This window comes from Rattus norvegicus, chromosome 1 (genome assembly GCF_036323735.1).
Source record: "Rattus norvegicus strain BN/NHsdMcwi chromosome 1, GRCr8, whole genome shotgun sequence".
Lineage (NCBI taxonomy): Eukaryota > Metazoa > Chordata > Mammalia > Rodentia > Muridae > Rattus > Rattus norvegicus.
The window spans coordinates 119377032-119405029 of record NC_086019.1 but is presented as its reverse complement, the minus strand read 5'-3'; the positions used below and the strand labels follow the sequence as shown (position 1 = coordinate 119405029).

The 27998-nt window shown below is 41.4% G+C and overlaps 1 long non-coding RNA gene and 15 other non-coding genes across 16 annotated transcripts; all 16 read left to right on the top strand.

Annotated features, from left to right (window-relative positions):
- Positions 1 to 82: 82 nt before the first annotated feature.
- LOC134483376 (uncharacterized) lies at positions 83 to 10428 on the top strand. The gene is made up of 3 exons (XR_010060252.1): positions 83 to 1124; positions 8851 to 8894; positions 10199 to 10428. It is a non-coding gene; the product is annotated as an uncharacterized LOC134483376 (long non-coding RNA).
- LOC134485390 (small nucleolar RNA SNORD115) lies at positions 1181 to 1258 on the top strand. Its single transcript, XR_010063429.1, has one exon. It is a non-coding gene; the product is annotated as a small nucleolar RNA SNORD115 (small nucleolar RNA).
- Positions 3020 to 3097, top strand: LOC134485303 (small nucleolar RNA SNORD115). Its single transcript, XR_010063342.1, has one exon. It is a non-coding gene; the product is annotated as a small nucleolar RNA SNORD115 (small nucleolar RNA).
- LOC134485302 (small nucleolar RNA SNORD115) lies at positions 4859 to 4936 on the top strand. Its single transcript, XR_010063341.1, has one exon. It is a non-coding gene; the product is annotated as a small nucleolar RNA SNORD115 (small nucleolar RNA).
- On the top strand, positions 6698 to 6775 carry LOC134485301 (small nucleolar RNA SNORD115). Its single transcript, XR_010063340.1, has one exon. It is a non-coding gene; the product is annotated as a small nucleolar RNA SNORD115 (small nucleolar RNA).
- On the top strand, positions 8535 to 8612 carry LOC120100252 (small nucleolar RNA SNORD115). Its single transcript, XR_005500030.1, has one exon. It is a non-coding gene; the product is annotated as a small nucleolar RNA SNORD115 (small nucleolar RNA).
- Positions 10373 to 10450, top strand: LOC120100251 (small nucleolar RNA SNORD115). Its single transcript, XR_005500029.1, has one exon. It is a non-coding gene; the product is annotated as a small nucleolar RNA SNORD115 (small nucleolar RNA).
- A 1761-nt stretch (positions 10451 to 12211) lies between these two features.
- Positions 12212 to 12289, top strand: LOC120100250 (small nucleolar RNA SNORD115). Its single transcript, XR_005500028.1, has one exon. It is a non-coding gene; the product is annotated as a small nucleolar RNA SNORD115 (small nucleolar RNA).
- Positions 12290 to 14049: 1760 nt separating this feature from the next.
- LOC134485300 (small nucleolar RNA SNORD115) lies at positions 14050 to 14127 on the top strand. The gene has a single exon (XR_010063339.1). It is a non-coding gene; the product is annotated as a small nucleolar RNA SNORD115 (small nucleolar RNA).
- Positions 14128 to 15888: 1761 nt separating this feature from the next.
- Positions 15889 to 15966, top strand: LOC120100248 (small nucleolar RNA SNORD115). The gene has a single exon (XR_005500026.1). It is a non-coding gene; the product is annotated as a small nucleolar RNA SNORD115 (small nucleolar RNA).
- A 1758-nt stretch (positions 15967 to 17724) lies between these two features.
- LOC120100247 (small nucleolar RNA SNORD115) lies at positions 17725 to 17802 on the top strand. The gene has a single exon (XR_005500025.1). It is a non-coding gene; the product is annotated as a small nucleolar RNA SNORD115 (small nucleolar RNA).
- A 1760-nt stretch (positions 17803 to 19562) lies between these two features.
- LOC120100246 (small nucleolar RNA SNORD115) lies at positions 19563 to 19640 on the top strand. The gene has a single exon (XR_005500024.1). It is a non-coding gene; the product is annotated as a small nucleolar RNA SNORD115 (small nucleolar RNA).
- Positions 19641 to 21401: 1761 nt separating this feature from the next.
- LOC120100244 (small nucleolar RNA SNORD115) lies at positions 21402 to 21479 on the top strand. The gene has a single exon (XR_005500022.1). It is a non-coding gene; the product is annotated as a small nucleolar RNA SNORD115 (small nucleolar RNA).
- A 1761-nt stretch (positions 21480 to 23240) lies between these two features.
- LOC120100243 (small nucleolar RNA SNORD115) lies at positions 23241 to 23318 on the top strand. Its single transcript, XR_005500021.1, has one exon. It is a non-coding gene; the product is annotated as a small nucleolar RNA SNORD115 (small nucleolar RNA).
- Positions 23319 to 25075: 1757 nt separating this feature from the next.
- On the top strand, positions 25076 to 25153 carry LOC120100242 (small nucleolar RNA SNORD115). Its single transcript, XR_005500020.1, has one exon. It is a non-coding gene; the product is annotated as a small nucleolar RNA SNORD115 (small nucleolar RNA).
- Positions 25154 to 26911: 1758 nt separating this feature from the next.
- LOC120100274 (small nucleolar RNA SNORD115) lies at positions 26912 to 26988 on the top strand. Its single transcript, XR_005500050.1, has one exon. It is a non-coding gene; the product is annotated as a small nucleolar RNA SNORD115 (small nucleolar RNA).
- Positions 26989 to 27998: the final 1010 nt, after the last annotated feature.

The window sequence follows — 27998 nt, the reverse complement described above, 5'->3', positions numbered from 1 at the left end:
GGAGAAATTTCAGTCCACACACAGGCTCACAAATCAAAGCTGGTGCACAGAGATGGATTTCCAATGGCAAGGGGAACCCAGGAATAAGACTTTAGTTTAGAGATGAAGAAATTGGCGATAAATTTTCTGCATCAAAAGACACTCCAAGAATTATTGCCCCAAAGGGAGCTTCGCGAAATTTTTCACGAAACTCTCAGGCCACAGGGAACCTAGCCAGTAGGGTAGATTGAAGTTGAAGGTGTGGATTTGGCTACCAATTCCCTTCTATGTGTCATCACACAGCTTCATTCTTGATCTTACTAAAATTTACTTCAGTATTCATCAGAAAACAAATGCTATCAAGGAGATGATTTCTGGAGCTCTTGGGACAGAGGAACGTGATGTCAATGGGATACTTGCAAACACCAACTGATCTAGTCACACGAATTTTGGTCACATTCTGAGTTTCATCACATGGCAATCACTGAGTGCTAACGCTCAGGGATTCATGGCCAAAATACCTGTTGCTTTCCTCTGGGCAACAGATTCTCTTCAGCATTCACATACCAGCTGTGGGAACTGATTGTTACCATGCAGTATGGAAATGGGGAGGAATGAACATAGCCTAGCACATAAAATCTGAAATGCACAAGTCTCATGAAAATTTGATTAAAGTATACGTAACTGTTCGTGTATTGTCCTTCCAATATTACTCAGGTAAATTCACCTTTGCCTTGGTTTCTGACAATGTTTAGCAATTGAAAGATTTGATCGGTGTATATGACAAAGAGCATGTGTCATCCCCTTCATCAATGATTTGGTTTTGGGTACCTATTGACCTATTGATCGCTTAGGGAAGTAACTTTCCATGTGTTGGGAATGTCAGCATGGAAGTGGATGTTGCAAGAGTGATTCTGCTAAGTGGCATCATACATTAGACTTCTTAAACAGCCTCCTTAAAATTAATATGATTGTATGAACTGAAGGGATACAATTCCCCTCACATCTTGCTCTTTCCCTTTTAGAGAGGACAGTCTTGAAATTCAAGCTAGGTCTACCCTTATTCCACACAAGAGCGCTGTGCCCTTGTACCCTCTGCACTTGCAAGTGAGGATTCAAATTCTGAGGCAGTGTTGGCAGCCAAGGTAAGCAATGGTGCAGGTGAAATTACATTATTGACAGTTGTGTCCTACCTGTGTCTGGGTCAATGATGACAACAGAAAGTCAAGAACAGAATGATGACATAAAAATCATGCTCAATAGGATTAAGCTGAGGCCCAACCAGGGAGCCAGGGTAACAAGCACTACTTAGTCTCTTTGAGGACCACTTGCGGGCCTCATCTGAGCTGCTCTGATGACCTTGTGCTCTTTTCCCTCTGTGGGAACCTGGACAATCTTAGTGCAACTGTGCTGGCAATCACTGCCTGCCAACTAGCACCTAATCTCATAATCTGCTTGTGTGCAAGTCTGCAACACCAACCCTGTCATCATTACCCTCTCTGCTCTGATGTCTTGCAGTCACCTGGCATCACCCCTGCGGTCCAGTGGATCACTATTCCCAGGTGAGTGAAATGATCACGATTAATGGATTGAAATTCCTATAAGATATTCCTCAGTATTTTGACCAATAATTTCAGCCCATCAAAGGTTTCTTAATTAAAAATAATGCAATCCCAGTCAGAAATGAATTTCACTTCTCAGTATGTTTTGTCCCTTTGAACTGCACTATTAAAAATGTAGAGAAGTTCCTTTCTACCTGTAGTTCATACAGCCATAAAATTGAATATCTTGGAAGAGATCCTAGATGATACTATCTACACAAATGGAGGGATCTGGAATATGAATATACCTTTTGAATTTGGAGAAATTTCAGTCCACACACAGGCTCACAAATCCAAGCTGTTGCACAGAGATGGATTTCCAATGGCAAGGGGAACCCAGGAATAAGACTTTAGTTTAGAGATGAAGAAATTGGCGATAAATTTTCTGCATCAAAAGACACTCCAAGAATTATTACCCCATAGGGAGCTTCGCGAAATTTTTCACGAAACTCTCAGGCCACAGGGAACCTAGGCAGTAGGGTAGATTGAAGTTGAAGGTGTGGCTTTGGCTACCAATTCCCTTCTATGTGTCATCACACAGCTTCATTCTTGATCTTACTAAAATTTACTTCAGTATTCATCAGAAAACAAATGCTATCAAGGAGATGGTTTCTGGAGCTCTTGGGACAGAGGAACGTGATGTCAATGGGATACTTGCAAACACCAACTGATCTAGTCACACGAATTTTGGTCACATTCTGAGTTTCATCACATGGCAATCACTAAGTGATAACGCTCAGGGATTCATGGCCAGAATACCTGTTGCTTTCTTCTGGGCAACAGATTCTCTTCAGCATTCACTTACCAGCTGTGGGAACTGATTGTTACCATGCAGTATGGAAATGGGGAGGAATGAACATAGCCTAGCACATAAAATCTGAAATGCACAAGTCTCATGAAAATTTGATTAAAGTATACGTAACTGTTCGTGTATTGTCCTTCCAATATTACTCAGGTAAATTCACCTTTGCCTTGGTTTCTGACAATGTTTAGCAATTGAAACATTTGATCGGTGTATATGACAAAGAGCATGTGTCATCCCCTTCATCAATGATTTGGTTTTGGGTACCTATTGACCTATTGATCGCTTAGGGAAGTAACTTTCCATGTGTTGGAAATGTCAGCATGGAAGTGGATGTTGCAAGAGTGATTCTGCTAAGTGGCATCATACATTAGACTTCTTAAACAGCCTCCTTAAAATTAATATGATTGTATGAACTGAAGGGATACAATTGCCATCACATCTTGCTCTTTCCTTTTTACAGAGGACAGTCTTCAAATTCAAGCTAGGTCTACCCTTATTCCACACAAGAGCGCTGTGCCCTTGTACCCTCTGCACTTGCAAGTGAGGATTCAAATTCTGAGGCAGTGTTGGCAGCCAAGGTAAGCAATGGTGCAGGTGAAATTACATTATTGACAGTTGTGTCCTACCTGTGTCTGGGTCAATGATGACAACAGAAAGTCAAGAACAGAATGATGACATAAAAATCATGCTCAATAGGATTACGCTGAGGCCCAACCAGGGAGCCAGGGTAACAAGCACTACTTAGTCTCTTTGAGGACCACTTGCGGGACTCATCTGAGCTGCTCTGATGACCTTGTGCTCTTTTCCCTCTGTGGGAACCTGGACAATCTTAGTGCAACTGTGCTGGCAAACACTGCCTGCCAACTAGCACCTAATCTCATAATCTGCTTGTGTGCAAGTCTGCAACACCAACCCTGTCATCATTACCCTCTCTGCTCTGATGTCTTGCAGTCACCTGGCATCACCCCTGCGGTCCAGTGGATCACTATTCCCAGGTGAGTGAAATGATCACGATTAATGGATTGAAATTCCTATAAGATATTCCTCAGTATTTTGACCAATAATTTCAGCCCATCAAAGGTTTCTTAATTAAAAATAATGCAATCCCAGTCAGAAATGAATTTCACTTCTCAGTATGTTTTGTCCCTTTGAACTGCACTATTAAAAATGTAGAGAAGTTCCTTTCTACCTGTAGTTCATACAGCCATAAAATTGAATATCTTGGAAGAGATCCTAGATGATACTATCTACACAAATGGAGGGATCTGGAATATGAATATACCTTTTGAATTTGGAGAAATTTCAGTCCACACACAGGCTCACAAATCAAAGCTGGTGCACAGAGATGGATTTCCAATGGCAAGGGGAACCCAGGAATAAGACTTTAGTTTAGAGATGAAGAAATTGGCGATAAATTTTCTGCATCAAAAGACACTCCAAGTATTATTGCCCCAAAGGGAGCTTCGCGAAATTTTTCACGAAACTCTCAGGCCACAGGGAACCTAGCCAGTAGGGTAGATTGAAGTTGAAGGTGTGGATTTGGCTACCAATTCCCTTCTATGTGTCATCACACAGCTTCATTCTTGATCTTACTAAAATTTACTTCAGTATTCATCAGAAAACAAATGCTATCAAGGAGATGATTTCTGGAGCTCTTGGGACAGAGGAACGTGATGTCAATGGGATAATTGCAAACACCAACTGATCTAGTCACACGAATTTTGGTCACATTCTGAGTTTCATCACATGGCAATCACTGAGTGCTAACGCTCAGGGATTCATGGCCAAAATACCTGTTGCTTTCCTCTGGGCAACAGATTCTCTTCAGCATTCACATACCAGCTGTGGGAACTGATTGTTACCATGCAGTATGGAAATGGGGAGGAATGAACATAGCCTAGCACATAAAATCTGAAATGCACAAGTCTCATGAAAATTTGATTAAAGTATACGTAACTGTTCGTGTATTGTCCTTCCAATATTACTCAGGTAAATTCACCTTTGCCTTGGTTTCTGACAATGTTTAGCAATTGAAAGATTTGATCGGTGTATATGACAAAGAGCATGTGTCATCCCCTTCATCAATGATTTGGTTTTGGGTACCTATTGACCTATTGATCGCTTAGGGAAGTAACTTTCCATGTGTTGGGAATGTCAGCATGGAAGTGGATGTTGCAAGAGTGATTCTGCTAAGTGGCATCATACATTAGACTTCTTAAACAGCCTCCTTAAAATTAATATGATTGTATGAACTGAAGGGATACAATTGCCATCACATCTTGCTCTTTCCTTTTTACAGAGGACAGTCTTCAAATTCAAGCTAGGTCTACCCTTATTCCACACAAGAGCGCTGTGCCCTTGTACCCTCTGCACTTGCAAGTGAGGATTCAAATTCTGAGGCAGTGTTGGCAGCCAAGGTAAGCCATGGTGCAGGTGAAATTACATTATTGACAGTTGTGTCCTACCAGTGTCTGGGTCAATGATGACAACAGAAAGTCAAGAACAGAATGATGACATAAAAATCATGCTCAATAGGATTACGCTGAGGCCCAACCAGGGAGCCAGGGTAACAAGCACTACTTAGTCTCTTTGAGGACCACTTGCGGGACTCATCTGAGCTGCTCTGATGACCTTGTGCTCTTTTCCCTCTGTGGGAACCTGGACAATCTTAGTGCAACTGTGCTGGCAAACACTGCCTGCCAACTAGCACCTAATCTCATAATCTGCTTGTGTGCAAGTCTGCAACACCAACCCTGTCATCATTACCCTCTCTGCTCTGATGTCTTGCAGTCACCTGGCATCACCCCTGCGGTCCAGTGGATCACTATTCCCAGGTGAGTGAAATGATCACGATTAATGGATTGAAATTCCTATAAGATATTCCTCAGTATTTTGACCAATAATTTCAGCCCATCAAAGGTTTCTTAATTAAAAATAATGCAATCCCAGTCAGAAATGAATTTCACTTCTCAGTATGTTTTGTCCCTTTGAACTGCACTATTAAAAATGTAGAGAAGTTCCTTTCTACCTGTAGTTCATACAGCCATAAAATTGAATATCTTGGAAGAGATCCTAGATGATACTATCTACACAAATGGAGGGATCTGGAATATGAATATACCTTTTGAATTTGGAGAAATTTCAGTCCACACACAGGCTCACAAATCAAAGCTGGTGCACAGAGATGGATTTCCAATGGCAAGGGGAACCCAGGAATAAGACTTTAGTTTAGAGATGAAGAAATTGGCGATAAATTTTCTGCATCAAAAGACACTCCAAGAATTATTGCCCCAAAGGGAGCTTCGCGAAATTTTTCACGAAACTCTCAGGCCACAGGGAACCTAGCCAGTAGGGTAGATTGAAGTTGAAGGTGTGGCTTTGGCTACCAATTCCCTTCTATGTGTCATCACACAGCTTCATTCTTGATCTTACTAAAATTTACTTCAGTATTCATCAGAAAACAAATGCTATCAAGGAGATGGTTTCTGGAGCTCTTGGGACAGAGGAACGTGATGTCAATGGGATACTTGCAAACACCAACTGATCTAGTCACACGAATTTTGGTCACATTCTGAGTTTCATCACATGGCAATCACTGAGTGCTAACGCTCAGGGATTCATGGCCAAAATACCTGTTGCTTTCTTCTGGGCAACAGATTCTCTTCAGCATTCACTTACCAGCTGTGGGAACTGATTGTTACCATGCAGTATGGAAATGGGGAGGAATGAACATAGCCTAGCACATAAAATCTGAAATGCACAAGTCTCATGAAAATTGGATTAAAGTATACGTAACTGTTCGTGTATTGTCCTTCCAATATTACTCAGGTAAATTCACCTTTGCCTTGGTTTCTGACAATGTTTAGCGATTGAAAGATTTGATCGGTGTATATGACAAAGAGCATGTGTCATCCCCTTCATCAATGATTTGGTTTTGGGTACCTATTGACCTATTGATCGCTTAGGGAAGTAACTTTCCATGTGTTGGGAATGTCAGCATGGAAGTGGATGTTGCAAGAGGGATTCTGCTAAGTGGCATCATACATTAGACTTCTTAAACAGCCTCCTTAAAATTAATATGATTGTATGAACTGAAGGGATACAATTGCCCTCACATCTTGCTCTTTCCTTTTTAGAGAGGACAGTCTTCAAATTCAAGCTAGGTCTACCCTTATTCCACACAAGAGCGCTGTGCCCTTGTACCCTCTGCACTTGCAAGTGAGGATTCAAATTCTGAGGCAGTGTTGGCAGCCAAGGTAAGCAATGGTGCAGGTGAAATTACATTATTGACAGTTGTGTCCTACCTGTGTCTGGGTCAATGATGACAACAGAAAGTCAAGAACAGAATGATGACATAAAAATCATGCTCAATAGGATTACGCTGAGGCCCAACCAGGGAGCCAGGGTAACAACACTACTTAGTCTCTTTGAGGACCACTTGCGGGACTCATCTGAGCTGCTCTGATGACCTTGTGCTCTTTTCCCTCTGTGGGAACCTGGACAATCTTAGTGCAACTGTGCTGGCAAACACTGCCTGCCAACTAGCACCTAATCTCATAATCTGCTTGTGTGCAAGTCTGCAACACCAACCCTGTCATCATTACCCTCTCTGCTCTGATGTCTTGCAGTCACCTGGCATCACTCCTCGGTCCAGTGGATCACTATTCCCAGGTGAGTGAAATGATCACGATTAATGGATTGAAATTCCTATAAGATATTCCTCAGTATTTTGACCAATAATTTCAGCCCATCAAAGGTTTCTTAATTAAAAATAATGCAATCCCAGTCAGAAATGAATTTCACTTCTCAGTATGTTTTGTCCCTTTGAACTACACTATTAAAAATGTAGAGAAATTCCTTTCTACCTGTAGTTCATACAGCCATAAAATTGAATATCTTGGAAGAGATCCTAGATGATACTATCTACACAAATGGAGGGATCTGGAATATGAATAAACCTTTTGAATTTGGAGAAATTTCAGTCCACACACAGGCTCACAAATCAAAGCTGGTGCACAGAGATGGATTTCCAATGGCAAGGGGAACCCAGGAATAAGACTTTAGTTTAGAGATGAAGAAATTGGCGATAAATTTTCTGCATCAAAAGACACTCCAAGAATTATTGCCCCAAAGGGAGCTTCGCGAAATTTTTCACGAAACTCTCAGGCCACAGGGAACCTAGCCAGTAGGGTAGATTGAAGTTGAAGGTGTGGCTTTGGCTACCAATTCCCTTCTATGTGTCATCACACAGCTTCATTCTTGATCTTACTAAAATTTACTTCAGTATTCATCAGAAAACAAATGCTATCAAGGAGATGGTTTCTGGAGCTCTTGGGACAGAGGAACGTGATGTCAATGGGATACTTGCAAACACCAACTGATCTAGTCACACGAATTTTGGTCACATTCTGAGTTTCATCACATGGCAATCACTGAGTGCTAACGCTCAGGGATTCATGGCCAAAATACCTGTTGCTTTCTTCTGGGCAACAGATTCTCTTCAGCATTCACTTACCAGCTGTGGGAACTGATTGTTACCATGCAGTATGGAAATGGGGAGGAATGAACATAGCCTAGCACATAAAATCTGAAATGCACAAGTCTCATGAAAATTGGATTAAAGTATACGTAACTGTTCGTGTATTATCCTTCCAATATTACTCAGGTAAATTCACCTTTGCCTTGGTTTCTGACAATGTTTAGCGTTTGAAAGATTTGATCGGTGTATATGACAAAGAGCATGTGTCATCCCCTTCATCAATGATTTGGTTTTGGGTACCTATTGACCTATTGATCGCTTAGGGAAGTAACTTTCCATGTGTTGGGAATGTCAGCATGGAAGTGGATGTTGCAAGAGGGATTCTGCTAAGTGGCATCATACATTAGACTTCTTAAACAGCCTCCTTAAAATTAACATGATTGTATGAACTGAAGGGATACAATTGCCCTCACATCTTGCTCTTTCCTCTTTAGAGAGGACAGTCTTCAAATTCAAGCTAGGTCTACCCTTATTCCACACAAGAGCGCTGTGCCCTTGTACCCTCTGCACTTGCAAGTGAGGATTCAAATTCTGAGGCAGTGTTGGCAGCCAAGGTAAGCAATGGTGCAGGTGAAATTACATTATTGACAGTTGTGTCCTACCTGTGTCTGGGTCAATGATGACAACAGAAAGTCAAGAACAGAATGATGACATAAAAATCATGCTCAATAGGATTACGCTGAGGCCCAACCAGGGAGCCAGGGTAACAACACTACTTAGTCTCTTTGAGGACCACTTGCGGGACTCATCTGAGCTGCTCTGATGACCTTGTGCTCTTTTCCCTCTGTGGGAACCTGGACAATCTTAGTGCAACTGTGCTGGCAAACACTGCCTGCCAACTAGCACCTAATCTCATAATCTGCTTGTGTGCAAGTCTGCAACACCAACCCTGTCATCATTACCCTCTCTGCTCTGATGTCTTGCAGTCACCTGGCATCACTCCTGCGGTCCAGTGGATCACTATTCCCAGGTGAGTGAAATGATCACGATTAATGGATTGAAATTCCTATAAGATATTCCTCAGTATTTTGACCAATAATTTCAGCCCATCAAAGGTTTCTTAATTAAAAATAATGCAATCCCAGTCAGAAATGAATTTCACTTCTCAGTATGTTTTGTCCCTTTGAACTGCACTATTAAAAATGTAGAGAAGTTCCTTTCTACCTGTAGTTCATACAGCCATAAAATTGAATATCTTGGAAGAGATCCTAGATGATACTATCTACACAAATGGAGGGATCTGGAATATGAATATACCTTTTGAATTTGGAGAAATTTCAGTCCACACACAGGCTCACAAATCAAAGCTGGTGCACAGAGATGGATTTCCAATGGCAAGGGGAACCCAGGAATAAGACTTTAGTTTAGAGATGAAGAAATTGGCGATAAATTTTCTGCATCAAAAGACACTCCAAGTATTATTGGCCCAAAGGGAGCTTCGCGAAATTTTTCACGAAACTCTCAGGCCACAGGGAACCTAGCCAGTAGGGTAGATTGAAGTTGAAGGTGTGGATTTGGCTACCAATTCCCTTCTATGTGTCATCACACAGCTTCATTCTTGATCTTACTAAAATTTACTTCAGTATTCATCAGAAAACAAATGCTATCAAGGAGATGATTTCTGGAGCTCTTGGGACAGAGGAACGTGATGTCAATGGGATACTTGCAAACACCAACTGATCTAGTCACACGAATTTTGGTCACATTCTGAGTTTCATCACATGGCAATCACTGAGTGCTAACGCTCAGGGATTCATGGCCAAAATACCTGTTGCTTTCCTCTGGGCAACAGATTCTCTTCAGCATTCACATACCAGCTGTGGGAACTGATTGTTACCATGCAGTATGGAAATGGGGAGGAATGAACATAGCCTAGCACATAAAATCTGAAATGCACAAGTCTCATGAAAATTTGATTAAAGTATACGTAACTGTTCGTGTATTGTCCTTCCAATATTACTCAGGTAAATTCACCTTTGCCTTGGTTTCTGACAATGTTTAGCAATTGAAAGATTTGATCGGTGTATATGACAAAGAGCATGTGTCATCCCCTTCATCAATGATTTGGTTTTGGGTACCTATTGACCTATTGATCGCTTAGGGAAGTAACTTTCCATGTGTTGGGAATGTCAGCATGGAAGTGGATGTTGCAAGAGTGATTCTGCTAAGTGGCATCATACATTAGACTTCTTAAACAGCCTCCTTAAAATTAATATGATTGTATGAACTGAAGGGATACAATTGCCATCACATCTTGCTCTTTCCTTTTTACAGAGGACAGTCTTCAAATTCAAGCTAGGTCTACCCTTATTCCACACAAGAGCGCTGTGCCCTTGTACCCTCTGCACTTGCAAGTGAGGATTCAAATTCTGAGGCAGTGTTGGCAGCCAAGGTAAGCCATGGTGCAGGTGAAATTACATTATTGACAGTTGTGTCCTACCTGTGTCTGGGTCAATGATGACAACAGAAAGTCAAGAACAGAATGATGACATAAAAATCATGCTCAATAGGATTACGCTGAGGCCCAACCAGGGAGCCAGGGTAACAAGCACTACTTAGTCTCTTTGAGGACCACTTGCGGGACTCATCTGAGCTGCTCTGATGACCTTGTGCTCTTTTCCCTCTGTGGGAACCTGGACAATCTTAGTGCAACTGTGCTGGCAAACACTGCCTGCCAACTAGCACCTAATCTCATAATCTGCTTGTGTGCAAGTCTGCAACACCAACCCTGTCATCATTACCCTCTCTGCTCTGATGTCTTGCAGTCACCTGGCATCACCCCTGCGGTCCAGTGGATCACTATTCCCAGGTGAGTGAAATGATCACGATTAATGGAGTGAAATTCCTATAAGATATTCCTCAGTATTTTGACCAATAATTTCAGCCCATCAAAGGTTTCTTAATTAAAAATAATGCAATCCCAGTCAGAAATGAATTTCACTTCTCAGTATGTTTTGTCCCTTTGAACTGCACTATTAAAAATGTAGAGAAATTCCTTTCTACCTGTAGTTCATACAGCCATAAAATTGAATATCTTGGAAGAGATCCTAGATGATACTATCTACACAAATGGAGGGATCTGGAATATGAATATACCTTTTGAATTTGGAGAAATTTCAGTCCACACACAGGCTCACAAATCAAAGCTGGTGCACAGAGATGGATTTCCAATGGCAAGGGGAACCCAGGAATAAGACTTTAGTTTAGAGATGAAGAAATTGGCGATAAATTTTCTGCATCAAAAGACACTCCAAGTATTATTGCCCCAAAGGGAGCTTCGCGAAATTTTTCACGAAACTCTCAGGCCACAGGGAACCTAGCCAGTAGGGTAGATTGAAGTTGAAGGTGTGGCTTTGGCTACCAATTCCCTTCTATGTGTCATCACACAGCTTCATTCTTGATCTTACTAAAATTTACTTCAGTATTCATCAGAAAACAAATGCTATCAAGGAGATGGTTTCTGGAGCTCTTGGGACAGAGGAACGTGATGTCAATGGGATACTTGCAAACACCAACTGATCTAGTCACACGAATTTTGGTCACATTCTGAGTTTCATCACATGGCAATCACTGAGTGCTAACGCTCAGGGATTCATGGCCAAAATACCTGTTGCTTTCTTCTGGGCAACAGATTCTCTTCAGCATTCACTTACCAGCTGTGGGAACTGATTGTTACCATGCAGTATGGAAATGGGGAGGAATGAACATAGCCTAGCACATAAAATCTGAAATGCACAAGTCTCATGAAAATTGGATTAAAGTATACGTAACTGTTCGTGTATTGTCCTTCCAATATTACTCAGGTAAATTCACCTTTGCCTTGGTTTCTGACAATGATTAGCAATTGAAAGATTTGATCGGTGTATATGATCAAGAGCATGTGTCATCCCTTTCATCAATGATTTGGTTTTGGGTACCTATTGACCTATTGATCGCTTAGGGAAGTAACTTTCCATGTGTTGGGAATGTCAGCATGGAAGTGGATGTTGCAAGAGGGATTCTGCTAAGTGGCATCATACATTAGACTTCTTAAACAGCCTCCTTAAAATTAATATGATTGTATGAACTGAAGGGATACAATTGCCCTCACATCTTGCTCTTTCCTTTTTAGAGAGGACAGTCTTCAAATTCAAGCTAGGTCTACCCTTATTCCACACAAGAGCGCTGTGCCCTTGTACCCTCTGCACTTGCAAGTGAGGATTCAAATTCTGAGGCAGTGTTGGCAGCCAAGGTAAGCCATGGTGCAGGTGAAATTACATTATTGACAGTTGTGTCCTACCTGTGTCTGGGTCAATGATGACAACAGAAAGTCAAGAACAGAATGATGACATAAAAATCATGCTCAATAGGATTACGCTGAGGCCCAACCAGGGAGCCAGGGTAACAAGCACTACTTAGTCTCTTTGAGGACCACTTGCGGGACTCATCTGAGCTGCTCTGATGACCTTGTGCTCTTTTCCCTCTGTGGGAACCTGGACAATCTTAGTGCAACTGTGCTGGCAAACACTGCCTGCCAACTAGCACCTAATCTCATAATCTGCTTGTGTGCAAGTCTGCAACACCAACCCTGTCATCATTACCCTCTCTGCTCTGATGTCTTGCAGTCACCTGGCATCACTCCTCGGTCCAGTGGATCACTATTCCCAGGTGAGTGAAATGATCACGATTAATGGATTGAAATTCCTATAAGATATTCCTCAGTATTTTGACCAATAATTTCAGCCCATCAAAGGTTTCTTAATTAAAAATAATGCAATCCCAGTCAGAAATGAATTTCACTTCTCAGTATGTTTTGTCCCTTTGAACTGCACTATTAAAAATGTAGAGAAATTCCTTTCTACCTGTAGTTCATACAGCCATAAAATTGAATATCTTGGAAGAGATCCTAGATGATACTATCTACACAAATGGAGGGATCTGGAATATGAATATACCTTTTGAATTTGGAGAAATTTCAGTCCACACACAGGCTCACAAATCAAAGCTGGTGCACAGAGATGGATTTCCAATGGCAAGGGGAACCCAGGAATAAGACTTTAGTTTAGAGATGAAGAAATTGGCGATAAATTTTCTGCATCAAAAGACACTCCAAGAATTATTGCCCCAAAGGGAGCTTCGCGAAATTTTTCACGAAACTCTCAGGCCACAGGGAACCTAGCCAGTAGGGTAGATTGAAGTTGAAGGTGTGGCTTTGGCTACCAATTCCCTTCTATGTGTCATCACACAGCTTCATTCTTGATCTTACTAAAATTTACTTCAGTATTCATCAGAAAACAAATGCTATCAAGGAGATGGTTTCTGGAGCTCTTGGGACAGAGGAACGTGATGTCAATGGGATACTTGCAAACACCAACTGATCTAGTCACACGAATTTTGGTCACATTCTGAGTTTCATCACATGGCAATCACTGAGTGCTAACGCTCAGGGATTCATGGCCAAAATACCTGTTGCTTTCTTCTGGGCAACAGATTCTCTTCAGCATTCACTTACCAGCTGTGGGAACTGATTGTTACCATGCAGTATGGAAATGGGGAGGAATGAACATAGCCTAGCACATAAAATCTGAAATGCACAAGTCTCATGAAAATTGGATTAAAGTATACGTAACTGTTCGTGTATTGTCCTTCCAATATTACTCAGGTAAATTCACCTTTGCCTTGGTTTCTGACAATGTTTAGCGATTGAAAGATTTGATCGGTGTATATGACAAAGAGCATGTGTCATCCCCTTCATCAATGATTTGGTTTTGGGTACCTATTGACCTATTGATCGCTTAGGGAAGTAACTTTCCATGTGTTGGGAATGTCAGCATGGAAGTGGATGTTGCAAGAGTGATTCTGCTAAGTGGCATCATACATTAGACTTCTTAAACAGCCTCCTTAAAATTAATATGATTGTATGAACTGAAGGGATACAATTGCCCTCACATCTTGCTCTTTCCTTTTTAGAGAGGACAGTCTTCAAATTCAAGCTAGGTCTACCCTTATTCCACACAAGAGCGCTGTGCCCTTGTACCCTCTGCACTTGCAAGTGAGGATTCAAATTCTGAGGCAGTGTTGGCAGCCAAGGTAAGCAATGGTGCAGGTGAAATTACATTATTGACAGTTGTGTCCTACCTGTGTCTGGGTCAATGATGACAACAGAAAGTCAAGAACAGAATGATGACATAAAAATCATGCTCAATAGGATTACGCTGAGGCCCAACCAGGGAGCCAGGGTAACAAGCACTACTTAGTCTCTTTGAGGACCACTTGCGGGACTCATCTGAGCTGCTCTGATGACCTTGTGCTCTTTTCCCTCTGTGGGAACCTGGACAATCTTAGTGCAACTGTGCTGGCAAACACTGCCTGCCAACTAGCACCTAATCTCATAATCTGCTTGTGTGCAAGTCTGCAACACCAACCCTGTCATCATTACCCTCTCTGCTCTGATGTCTTGCAGTCACCTGGCATCACCCCTGCGGTCCAGTGGATCACTATTCCCAGGTGAGTGAAATGATCACGATTAATGGATTGAAATTCCTATAAGATATTCCTCAGTATTTTGACCAATAATTTCAGCCCATCAAAGGTTTCTTAATTAAAAATAATGCAATCCCAGTCAGAAATGAATTTCACTTCTCAGTATGTTTTGTCCCTTTGAACTGCACTATTAAAAATGTAGAGAAATTCCTTTCTACCTGTAGTTCATACAGCCATAAAATTGAATATCTTGGAAGAGATCCTAGATGATACTATCTACACAAATGGAGGGATCTGGAATATGAATATACCTTTTGAATTTGGAGAAATTTCAGTCCACACACAGGCTCACAAATCAAAGCTGGTGCACAGAGATGGATTTCCAATGGCAAGGGGAACCCAGGAATAAGACTTTAGTTTAGAGATGAAGAAATTGGCGATAAATTTTCTGCATCAAAAGACACTCCAAGAATTATTGCCCCAAAGGGAGCTTCGCGAAATTTTTCACGAAACTCTCAGGCCACAGGGAACCTAGCCAGTAGGGTAGATTGAAGTTGAAGGTGTGGCTTTGGCTACCAATTCCCTTCTATGTGTCATCACACAGCTTCATTCTTGATCTTACTAAAATTTACTTCAGTATTCATCAGAAAACAAATGCTATCAAGGAGATGGTTTCTGGAGCTCTTGGGACAGAGGAACGTGATGTCAATGGGATACTTGCAAACACCAACTGATCTAGTCACACGAATTTTGGTCACATTCTGAGTTTCATCACATGGCAATCACTGAGTGCTAACGCTCAGGGATTCATGGCCAAAATACCTGTTGCTTTCTTCTGGGCAACAGATTCTCTTCAGCATTCACTTACCAGCTGTGGGAACTGATTGTTACCATGCAGTATGGAAATGGGGAGGAATGAACATAGCCTAGCACATAAAATCTGAAATGCACAAGTCTCATGAAAATTGGATTAAAGTATACGTAACTGTTCGTGTATTGTCCTTCCAATATTACTCAGGTAAATTCACCTTTGCCTTGGTTTCTGACAATGTTTAGCGATTGAAAGATTTGATCGGTGTATATGACAAAGAGCATGTGTCATCCCCTTCATCAATGATTTGGTTTTGGGTACCTATTGACCTATTGATCGCTTAGGGAAGTAACTTTCCATGTGTTGGGAATGTCAGCATGGAAGTGGATGTTGCAAGAGGGATTCTGCTAAGTGGCCTCATACATTAGACTTCTTAAACAGCCTCCTTAAAATTAATATGATCGTATGAACTGAAGGGATACAATTGCCCTCACATCTTGCTCTTTCCTTTTTAGAGAGGACAGTCTTCAAATTCAAGCTAGGTCTACCCTTATTCCACACAAGAGCGCTGTGCCCTTGTACCCTCTGCACTTGCAAGTGAGGATTCAAATTCTGAGGCAGTGTTGGCAGCCAAGGTAAGCAATGGTGCAGGTGAAATTACATTATTGACAGTTGTGTCCTACCTGTGTCTGGGTCAATGATGACAACAGAAAGTCAAGAACAGAATGATGACATAAAAATCATGCTCAATAGGATTACGCTGAGGCCCAACCAGGGAGCCAGGGTAACAACACTACTTAGTCTCTTTGAGGACCACTTGCGGGACTCATCTGAGCTGCTCTGATGACCTTGTGCTCTTTTCCCTCTGTGGGAACCTGGACAATCTTAGTGCAACTGTGCTGGCAAACACTGCCTGCCAACTAGCACCTAATCTCATAATCTGCTTGTGTGCAAGTCTGCAACACCAACCCTGTCATCATTACCCTCTCTGCTCTGATGTCTTGCAGTCACCTGGCATCACTCCTCGGTCCAGTGGATCACTATTCCCAGGTGAGTGAAATGATCACGATTAATGGATTGAAATTCCTATAAGATATTCCTCAGTATTTTGACCAATAATTTCAGCCCATCAAAGGTTTCTTAATTAAAAATAATGCAATCCCAGTCAGAAATGAATTTCACTTCTCAGTATGTTTTGTCCCTTTGAACTGCACTATTAAAAATGTAGAGAAATTCCTTTCTACCTGTAGTTCATACAGCCATAAAATTGAATATCTTGGAAGAGATCCTAGATGATACTATCTACACAAATGGAGGGATCTGGAATATGAATATACCTTTTGAATTTGGAGAAATTTCAGTCCACACACAGGCTCACAAATCAAAGCTGGTGCACAGAGATGGATTTCCAATGGCAAGGGGAACCCAGGAATAAGACTTTAGTTTAGAGATGAAGAAATTGGCGATAAATTTTCTGCATCAAAAGACACTCCAAGAATTATTGCCCCAAAGGGAGCTTCGCGAAATTTTTCACGAAACTCTCAGGCCACAGGGAACCTAGCCAGTAGGGTAGATTGAAGTTGAAGGTGTGGCTTTGGCTACCAATTCCCTTCTATGTGTCATCACACAGCTTCATTCTTGATCTTACTAAAATTTACTTCAGTATTCATCAGAAAACAAATGCTATCAAGGAGATGGTTTCTGGAGCTCTTGGGACAGAGGAACGTGATGTCAATGGGATACTTGCAAACACCAACTGATCTAGTCACACGAATTTTGGTCACATTCTGAGTTTCATCACATGGCAATCACTGAGTGCTAACGCTCAGGGATTCATGGCCAAAATACCTGTTGCTTTCTTCTGGGCAACAGATTCTCTTCAGCATTCACTTACCAGCTGTGGGAACTGATTGTTACCATGCAGTATGGAAATGGGGAGGAATGAACATAGCCTAGCACATAAAATCTGAAATGCACAAGTCTCATGAAAATTGGATTAAAGTATACGTAACTGTTCGTGTATTGTCCTTCCAATATTACTCAGGTAAATTCACCTTTGCCTTGGTTTCTGACAATGTTTAGCGATTGAAAGATTTGATCGGTGTATATGACAAAGAGCATGTGTCATCCCCTTCATCAATGATTTGGTTTTGGGTACCTATTGACCTATTGATCGCTTAGGGAAGTAACTTTCCATGTGTTGGGAATGTCAGCATGGAAGTGGATGTTGCAAGAGTGATTCTGCTAAGTGGCATCATACATTAGACTTCTTAAACAGCCTCCTTAAAATTAATATGATTGTATGAACTGAAGGGATACAATTGCCCTCACATCTTGCTCTTTCCTTTTTAGAGAGGACAGTCTTCAAATTCAAGCTAGGTCTACCCTTATTCCACACAAGAGCGCTGTGCCCTTGTACCCTCTGCACTTGCAAGTGAGGATTCAAATTCTGAGGCAGTGTTGGCAGCCAAGAAAGCCATGGTGCAGGTGAAATTACATTATTGACAGTTGTGTCCTACCTGTGTCTGGGTCAATGATGACAACAGAAAGTCAAGAACAGAATGATGACATAAAAATCATGCTCAATAGGATTACGCTGAGGCCCAACCAGGGAGCCGGGGTAAAAACACTACTTAGTCTCTTTGAGGACCACTTGCGGGACTCATCTGAGCTGCTCTGATGACCTTGTGCTCTTTTCCCTCTGTGGGAACCTGGACAATCTTAGTGCAACTGTGCTGGCAAACACTGCCTGCCAACTAGCACCTAATCTCATAATCTGCTTGTGTGCAAGTCTGCAACACCAACCCTGTCATCATTACCCTCTCTGCTCTGATGTCTTGCAGTCACCTGGCATCACTCCTGCGGTCCAGTGGATCACTATACCCAGGTGAGTGAAATGATCACGATTAATGGATTGAAATTCCTATAAGATATTCCTCAGTATTTTGACCAATAATTTCAGCCCATCAAAGGTTTCTTAATTAAAAATAATGCAATCCCAGTCAGAAATGAATTTCACTTCTCAGTATGTTTTGTCCCTTTGAACTGCACTATTAAAAATGTAGAGAAATTCCTTTCTACCTGTAGTTCATACAGCCATAAAATTGAATATCTTGGAAGAGATCCTAGATGATACTATCTACACAAATGGAGGGATCTGGAATATGAATATACCTTTTGAATTTGGAGAAATTTCAGTCCACACACAGGCTCACAAATCAAAGCTGGTGCACAGAGATGGATTTCCAATGGCAAGGGGAACCCAGGAATAAGACTTTAGTTTAGAGATGAAGAAATTGGCGATAAATTTTCTGCATCAAAAGACACTCCAAGAATTATTGCCCCAAAGGGAGCTTCGCGAAATTTTTCACGAAACTCTCAGGCCACAGGGAACCTAGCCAGTAGGGTAGATTGAAGTTGAAGGTGTGGCTTTGGCTACCAATTCCCTTCTATGTGTCATCACACAGCTTCATTCTTGATCTTACTAAAATTTACTTCAGTATTCATCAGAAAACAAATGCTATCAAGGAGATGGTTTCTGGAGCTCTTGGGACAGAGGAACGTGATGTCAATGGGATACTTGCAAACACCAACTGATCTAGTCACACGAATTTTGGTCACATTCTGAGTTTCATCACATGGCAATCACTGAGTGCTAACGCTCAGGGATTCATGGCCAAAATACCTGTTGCTTTCTTCTGGGCAACAGATTCTCTTCAGCATTCACTTACCAGCTGTGGGAACTGATTGTTACCATGCAGTATGGAAATGGGGAGGAATGAACATAGCCTAGCACATAAAATCTGAAATGCACAAGTCTCATGAAAATTGGATTAAAGTATACGTAACTGTTCGTGTATTGTCCTTCCAATATTACTCAGGTAAATTCACCTTTGCCTTGGTTTCTGACAATGTTTAGCGATTGAAAGATTTGATCGGTGTATATGACAAAGAGCATGTGTCATCCCCTTCATCAATGATTTGGTTTTGGGTACCTATTGACCTATTGATCGCTTAGGGAAGTAACTTTCCATGTGTTGGGAATGTCAGCATGGAAGTGGATGTTGCAAGAGGGATTCTGCTAAGTGGCATCATACATTAGACTTCTTAAACAGCCTCCTTAAAATTAATATGATTGTATGAACTGAAGGGATACAATTGCCCTCACATCTTGCTCTTTCCTTTTTAGAGAGGACAGTCTTCAAATTCAAGCTAGGTCTACCCTTATTCCACACAAGAGCGCTGTGCCCTTGTACCCTCTGCACTTGCAAGTGAGGATTCAAATTCTGAGGCAGTGTTGGCAGCCAAGGTAAGCAATGGTGCAGGTGAAATTACATTATTGACAGTTGTGTCCTACCTGTGTCTGGGTCAATGATGACAACAGAAAGTCAAGAACAGAATGATGACATAAAAATCATGCTCAATAGGATTACGCTGAGGCCCAACCAGGGAGCCAGGGTAACAAGCACTACTTAGTCTCTTTGAGGACCACTTGCGGGACTCATCTGAGCTGCTCTGATGACCTTGTGCTCTTTTCCCTCTGTGGGAACCTGGACAATCTTAGTGCAACTGTGCTGGCAAACACTGCCTGCCAACTAGCACCTAATCTCATAATCTGCTTGTGTGCAAGTCTGCAACACCAACCCTGTCATCATTACCCTCTCTGCTCTGATGTCTTGCAGTCACCTGGCATCACCCCTGCGGTCCAGTGGATCACTATTCCCAGGTGAGTGAAATGATCACGATTAATGGATTGAAATTCCTATAAGATATTCCTCAGTATTTTGACCAATAATTTCAGCCCATCAAAGGTTTCTTAATTAAAAATAATGCAATCCCAGTCAGAAATGAATTTCACTTCTCAGTATGTTTTGTCCCTTTGAACTGCACTATTAAAAATGTAGAGAAATTCCTTTCTACCTGTAGTTCATACAGCCATAAAATTGAATATCTTGGAAGAGATCCTAGATGATACTATCTACACAAATGGAGGGATCTGGAATATGAATATACCTTTTGAATTTGGAGAAATTTCAGTCCACACACAGGCTCACAAATCAAAGCTGGTGCACAGAGATGGATTTCCAATGGCAAGGGGAACCCAGGAATAAGACTTTAGTTTAGAGATGAAGAAATTGGCGATAAATTTTCTGCATCAAAAGACACTCCAAGAATTATTGCCCCAAAGGGAGCTTCGCGAAATTTTTCACGAAACTCTCAGGCCACAGGGAACCTAGCCAGTAGGGTAGATTGAAGTTGAAGGTGTGGCTTTGGCTACCAATTCCCTTCTATGTGTCATCACACAGCTTCATTCTTGATCTTACTAAAATTTACTTCAGTATTCATCAGAAAACAAATGCTATCAAGGAGATGGTTTCTGGAGCTCTTGGGACAGAGGAACGTGATGTCAATGGGATACTTGCAAACACCAACTGATCTAGTCACACGAATTTTGGTCACATTCTGAGTTTCATCACATGGCAATCACTGAGTGCTAACGCTCAGGGATTCATGGCCAAAATACCTGTTGCTTTCTTCTGGGCAACAGATTCTCTTCAGCATTCACTTACCAGCTGTGGGAACTGATTGTTACCATGCAGTATGGAAATGGGGAGGAATGAACATAGCCTAGCACATAAAATCTGAAATGCACAAGTCTCATGAAAATTGGATTAAAGTATACGTAACTGTTCGTGTATTGTCCTTCCAATATTACTCAGGTAAATTCACCTTTGCCTTGGTTTCTGACAATGTTTAGCGATTGAAAGATTTGATCGGTGTATATGACAAAGAGCATGTGTCATCCCCTTCATCAATGATTTGGTTTTGGGTACCTATTGACCTATTGATCGCTTAGGGAAGTAACTTTCCATGTGTTGGGAATGTCAGCATGGAAGTGGATGTTGCAAGAGGGATTCTGCTAAGTGGCCTCATACATTAGACTTCTTAAACAGCCTCCTTAAAATTAATATGATCGTATGAACTGAAGGGATACAATTGCCCTCACATCTTGCTCTTTCCTTTTTAGAGAGGACAGTCTTCAAATTCAAGCTAGGTCTACCCTTATTCCACACAAGAGCGCTGTGCCCTTGTACCCTCTGCACTTGCAAGTGAGGATTCAAATTCTGAGGCAGTGTTGGCAGCCAAGGTAAGCAATGGTGCAGGTGAAATTACATTATTGACAGTTGTGTCCTACCTGTGTCTGGGTCAATGATGACAACAGAAAGTCAAGAACAGAATGATGACATAAAAATCATGCTCAATAGGATTACGCTGAGGCCCAACCAGGGAGCCAGGTTAACAAGCACTACTTAGTCTCTTTGAGGACCACTTGCGGGACTCATCTGAGCTGCTCTGATGACCTTGTGCTCTTTTCCCTCTGTGGGAACCTGGACAATCTTAGTGCAACTGTGCTGGCAAACACTGCCTGCCAACTAGCACCTAATCTCATAATCTGCTTTTGTGCAAGTCTGCAACACCAACCCTGTCATCATTACCCTCTCTGCTCTGATGTCTTGCAGTCACCTGGCATCACCCCTGCGGTCCAGTGGATCACTATTCCCAGGTGAGTGAAATGATCACGATTAATGGATTGAAATTCCTATAAGATATTCCTCAGTATTTTGACCAATAATTTCAGCCCATCAAAGGTTTCTTAATTAAAAATAATGCAATCCCAGTCAGAAATGAATTTCACTTCTCAGTATGTTTTGTCCCTTTGAACTGCACTATTAAAAATGTAGAGAAATTCCTTTCTACCTGTAGTTCAAACAGCCATAAAATTGAATATCTTGGAAGAGATCCTAGATGATACTATCTACACAAATGGAGGGATCTGGAATATGAATATACCTTTTGAATTTGGAGAAATTTCAGTCCACACACAGGCTCACAAATCAAAGCTGGTGCACAGAGATGGATTTCCAATGGCAAGGGGAACCCAGGAATAAGACTTTAGTTTAGAGATGAAGAAATTGGCGATAAATTTTCTGCATCAAAAGACACTCCAAGAATTATTGCCCCAAAGGGAGCTTCGCGAAATTTTTCACGAAACTCTCAGGCCACAGGGAACCTAGCCAGTAGGGTAGATTGAAGTTGAAGGTGTGGCTTTGGCTACCAATTCCCTTCTATGTGTCATCACACAGCTTCATTCTTGATCTTACTAAAATTTACTTCAGTATTCATCAGAAAACAAATGCTATCAAGGAGATGGTTTCTGGATCTCTTGGGACAGAGGAACGTGATGTCAATGGGATACTTGCAAACACCAACTGATCTAGTCACACGAATTTTGGTCACATTCTGAGTTTCATCACATGGCAATCACTGAGTGCTAACGCTCAGGGATTCATGGCCAAAATACCTGTTGCTTTCTTCTGGGCAACAGATTCTCTTCAGCATTCACTTACCAGCTGTGGGAACTGATTGTTACCATGCAGTATGGAAATGGGGAGGAATGAACATAGCCTAGCACATAAAATCTGAAATGCACAAGTCTCATGAAAATTGGATTAAAGTATACGTAACTGTTCGTGTATTGTCCTTCCAATATTACTCAGGTAAATTCACCTTTGCCTTGGTTTCTGACAATGTTTAGCAATTGAAAGATTTGATCGGTGTATATGACAAAGAGCATGTGTCATCCCCTTCATCAATGATTTGGTTTTGGGTACCTATTGACCTATTGATCGCTTAGAGAAGTAACTTTCCATGTGTTGGGAATGTCAGCATGGAAGTGGATGTTGCAAGAGTGATTCTGCTAAGTGGCATCATACATTAGACTTCTTAAACAGCCTCCTTAAAATTAATATGATTGTATGAACTGAAGGGATACAATTGCCCTCACATCTTGCTCTTTCCTTTTTAGAGAGGACAGTCTTCAAATTCAAGCTAGGTCTACCCTTATTCCACACAAGAGCGCTGTGCCCTTGTACCCTCTGCACTTGCAAGTGAGGATTCAAATTCTGAGGCAGTGTTGGCAGCCAAGGTAAGCAATGGTGCAGGTGAAATTACATTATTGACAATTGTGTCCTACCTGTGTCTGGGTCAATGATGACAACAGAAAGTCAAGAACAGAATGATGACATAAAAATCATGCTCAATAGGATTACGCTGAGGCCCAACCAGGTAGCCAGGTTAACAAGCACTACTTAGTCTCTTTGAGGACCACTTGCGGGACTCATCTGAGCTGCTCTGATGACCTTGTGCTCTTTTCCCTCTGTGGGAACCTGGACAATCTTAGTGCAACTGTGCTGGCAAACACTGCCTGCCAACTAGCACCTAATCTCATAATCTGCTTTTGTGCAAGTCTGCAACACCAACCCTGTCATCATTACCCTCTCTGCTCTGATGTCTTGCAGTCACCTGGCATCACCCCTGCGGTCCAGTGGATCACTATTCCCAGGTGAGTGAAATGATCACGATTAATATTTTGGAGTAATTATGAGATATTCCTCAGTATTTTGACCAATAATTTCAGCCGATCAAAGGTTTCTAATTAAAAATAATGCAATCCCAGTCAGAAATGAATTTCACTTCTCAGTATATTCTGTCCCTTTGACCTGCACTATTAAAAATGTAGAGATTTCCTTTCTACCTGAAGTTCATACAGCCGTAAAATTGAATATCTTGGAAGAGATCCTAGATGATACTATCTACACAAATGGAGGGATCTGGAATATGAATATACCTTTTGAATTTGGAGAAATTTCAGTCAACACACAGGATCACAAATCCAAGCTGTTGCACAGAGATCGATTTCCAATGGCAAGGGGAACCCAGGAATAAGACTTTAGTTTAGAGATGAAGAAATTGGCGATAAATTTTCTGCATCAAAAGACACTCCAAGAATTATTGCCCCAAAGAGAGCTTCGCAAAATTTTTCACATAACTCTCAGGCCACAGGGAAACTAGCCAGTAGGGTAGATTGAAGTTGAAGGTGTGGCTTTGGCTACCTATACCCTTCTATGTGTCTTCACACAGCTTCATTCTTGATCTTACTAAAATTTACTTCAGTATTCATCAGAAAACAAATGCTATCAAGGAGATGGTTCCTCGAGCTCTTGGGACAGAGGAACGTGATGTCAATGGGATACTTGCAAACACCAACTGATCTAGTCACACGAATTTTGGTCACATTCTCAGTTTGATCACATGGCAATCACTGAGTGCTAACGCTCAGGGATTCATGGCCAAAATACTTGTTGCATTCCTCTGGGCAACAGATACTCTTCAGCATTCACTTACCACCTGTGGGAACTGATTGTTACCATGCAGTATTGAAATGGATAGGAATGAACATAACCTAGCACATAAAATCTGAAATGCACAAGTCTCATTAAAATTTGATTAAAGTTTACGTAACTGTTCGTGTATTGTCCTTCCAATATTACTCAGGTAAATTCACCTTTGCCTTGGTTTCTGACAATGTTTAGCAATTGAAAGATTTGATCGGTGTATATGACAAAGAGCATGTGTCATCCCCTTCATCAATGATTTGGTTTTGGGTACCTATTGACCTATTGATCGCTTAGGGAAGTAACTTTCCATGTGTTGGGAATGTCAGCATGGAAGTGGATGTTGCAAGAGGGATTCTACTAAGTGGCATCATACATTAGACTTCTTAAACAGCCTCCTAAAATTAACATGATTGTATGAACTGAAGGGATACAATTGCCCTCACATCTTGCTCTTTCCTTTTAGAGAGGACAGTCTTCAAATTAAAGCTAGGTCTACCCTTATTCCACACAAGAGCGCTGTGCCCTTGTACCCTCTGCACTTGCAAGTGAGGATTCAAATTCTGAAGATTTGTTGGGAGCCCAGGTAAGCCATGGTGCAGGTGAAATTACATTATTGACAGTTGTGTCCTACCTGTGTCTGGGTCAATGATGACAACAGAAAGTCAAGAACAGAATGATGACATAAAAATCATGCTCAATAGGATTACGCTGAGGCCCAACCAGGGAGCCGGGGTAACAACACTACTTAGTCTCTTTGAGGACCACTTGCGGGACTCATCTGAGCTGCTCTGATGACCTTGTGCTCTTTTCCCTCTGTGGGAACCTGGACAATCTTAGTGCAACTGTGCTGGCAAACACTGCCTGCCAACTAGCACCTAATCTCATTATCTGCTTGTGTGCAAGTCTGCAACCCCACCCGGGTCATCATTACCCTCTCTGCTCTGATGTCTTGTAGTCACCTGGCATCACCCCAGCGGTCCAGTGGATCACTACTGCCAGGTGTGTGAAATGATCACGATTAATGGATTTAACTATTCATGAGATATTCCTCAGTATTTTGACCAATAATTTCAGCCCATCAAAGGTTTCTTAATTAAAAATAAAGCAATACCAGTCAGAAATGAATTGCACTTCTAAGTATGTTCTGTCCCTTTGAACTGCACTATTTAAAATGTAGAGAAATTCCTTTCTACCTGTAGTTCATACAGCCATAAAATTGAATTTCTTGGAAGAGATCCTAGATGATACTATCTACACAAATGGAGGGATCTGGAATATGAATATACCTTTTGAATTTGGAGTAATTTCAGTCCACACACAGGATCACAAATCCAAGCTGGTGCACAGAGATCGATTTCCAATGGCAAGGGGATCCCAGGAATAAGACTTTAGTTTAGAGATGAAGAAATTGGCGATAAATTTTCTGCATCAAAAGACACTCCAAGAATTATTGCCCCAAAGAGAGCTTTGCGAAATTTTTCACGTAACTCTCAGGCCACAGGGAACATAGCCAGTAGGGTAGATTGAAGTTGTAGGTGTGGCTTTGGCTACCAATTCCCTTCGATGTGTCATCACACTGCTTAATTCTTGATCTTACTAAAGTTTACTTCAGTATTCATCAGAAAACAAATGCTATCAATGAGAGAGTTTCAGGAGCTCTTGGGACAGAAGAACATGATGTCAATGGCATACTTGCAAACACCAACTGATCTAGTCACACGAATTTTGGTCACATTCTGAGTTTCATCACATGGCAATCACTGAGTGCTAACGCTCAGGGATTCATGGCCAAAATACTTGTTGCTTTCTTCTGGGCAACTGATTCTCTTCAGCATTCACTTACCAGCTGTGGGAACTGATTTTTACCATGCAGTATGGAAATGGTGTGGAATGAACACAGACTAGCACATAAAATTTGAAACGCACACGTCTCTTGAAAATTTGATTAAAGTATATGTAACTGTTCGTGTATTGTACTCCCCATATTACTCAGAGAAATTCACATTTGTCTTGGTTTCTGACAATGTTTATCAATTGAAAGATTTGATCGGTGTATATGACAAAGAGCATGTGTCATCCCCTTCATCAATGATTTGGTTTTGGGTACCTATTGACCTATTGATCGCTTAGAGAAGTAACTTTCCATGTGTTGGGAATGTCAGCATGGAAGAGGATGTTGCAAGCGTGATTCTACTAAGTGGCATCATACATTAGACTTCTTAAACAGCCTCCTTAAAATTAATATGATTGTATGAACTGAGGGATACAATTGCCCTCACATCTTGCTCTTTCCTTTTTAGAGAGGACAGTCTTCAAATTCAAGCTAGGTCTCCCCTTATTCCACACAAGAGCGCTGTGCCCTTGTACCCTCTGCACTTGCAAGTGAGGATTCAAATTCTGAGGCAGTGTTGGGATCCAGGTAACCCATGGTGCAGGTGAAATTACATTATTGACAGTTGTGTCCTGCCTGTGTCTGGGTCAATGATGACAACCGAATTCAAGAACAGAATGATGACAGAAAAATCATGCTCAATAGGACTACACTGAGGCCCAACCAGGGAGCCAGGTTTACAAGCACTACATTGTCTCTTTGAGGACCACTTGCAGGACTCATCTGAGCTGCTCTGATGACCTTGTGCTCTTTTCCCTCTGTGGGAACCTGGACAATCTTAGTGCATCTGTGCTGGCAAACACTGCCTGCCAAATAGCACCTACTCTCATAATCTGCTTGTGTGCAAGTCTGCAACACCAACCCTGTCATCATTACCCTCTCTGCTCTGATGTCTTGCAGTCACCAGGCATCATCCCAGCGGCCCAGTGGATCAGTATTCCCAGGTGAGTTAAATGATCACGATTAATGGATTGAACTTCCTATAAGATATTCCTCAGTATTTTGACCAATAATTTCAGCCCATCAAAGGTTTCTTAATTAAAAATAATGCAATCCCAGTCAGAAATGAATTTCACTTCTCAGTATGTTTTGTCCCTTTGAACTGCACTATTAAAAATGTAGAGAAATTCCTTTCTACCTGTAGTTCATACAGCCATAAAATTGAATTTCTTGGAAGAGATCCTAGATGATACTATCTACACAAATGGAGGGATCTGGAATATGAATATACCTTTTGAATTTGGAGAAATTTCAGTCCACACACAGGATCACAAATCCAAGCTGGTGCACAGAGATGGATTTCCAATGGCAAGGGGAACCCAGGAATAAGACTTTAGTTTAGAGATGAAGAAATTGGCGATAAATTTTCTGCATCAAAAGACACTCCAAGAATTATTGCCCCGAACAGAGCTTCGCAAAATTTTTCATGTAACTCTCAGGCCACTGGGAACCTAGCCAGTAGGGTAGATTGAAGTTGTAATTGTGGCTTTGGCTACCAATTTTCTTCTATGTGTCATCACACTGCTTCATGCTTGATGTTACTAAAGTTTACATCAGTATTCATCAGAAAACAAATGCTATCAAGGAGATGGTTTCTCGAGCTCTTGAGACAGAGGAACGATATATCAATGGGATACTTGCAATCACCAACTGATCTAGTAACACGAATTT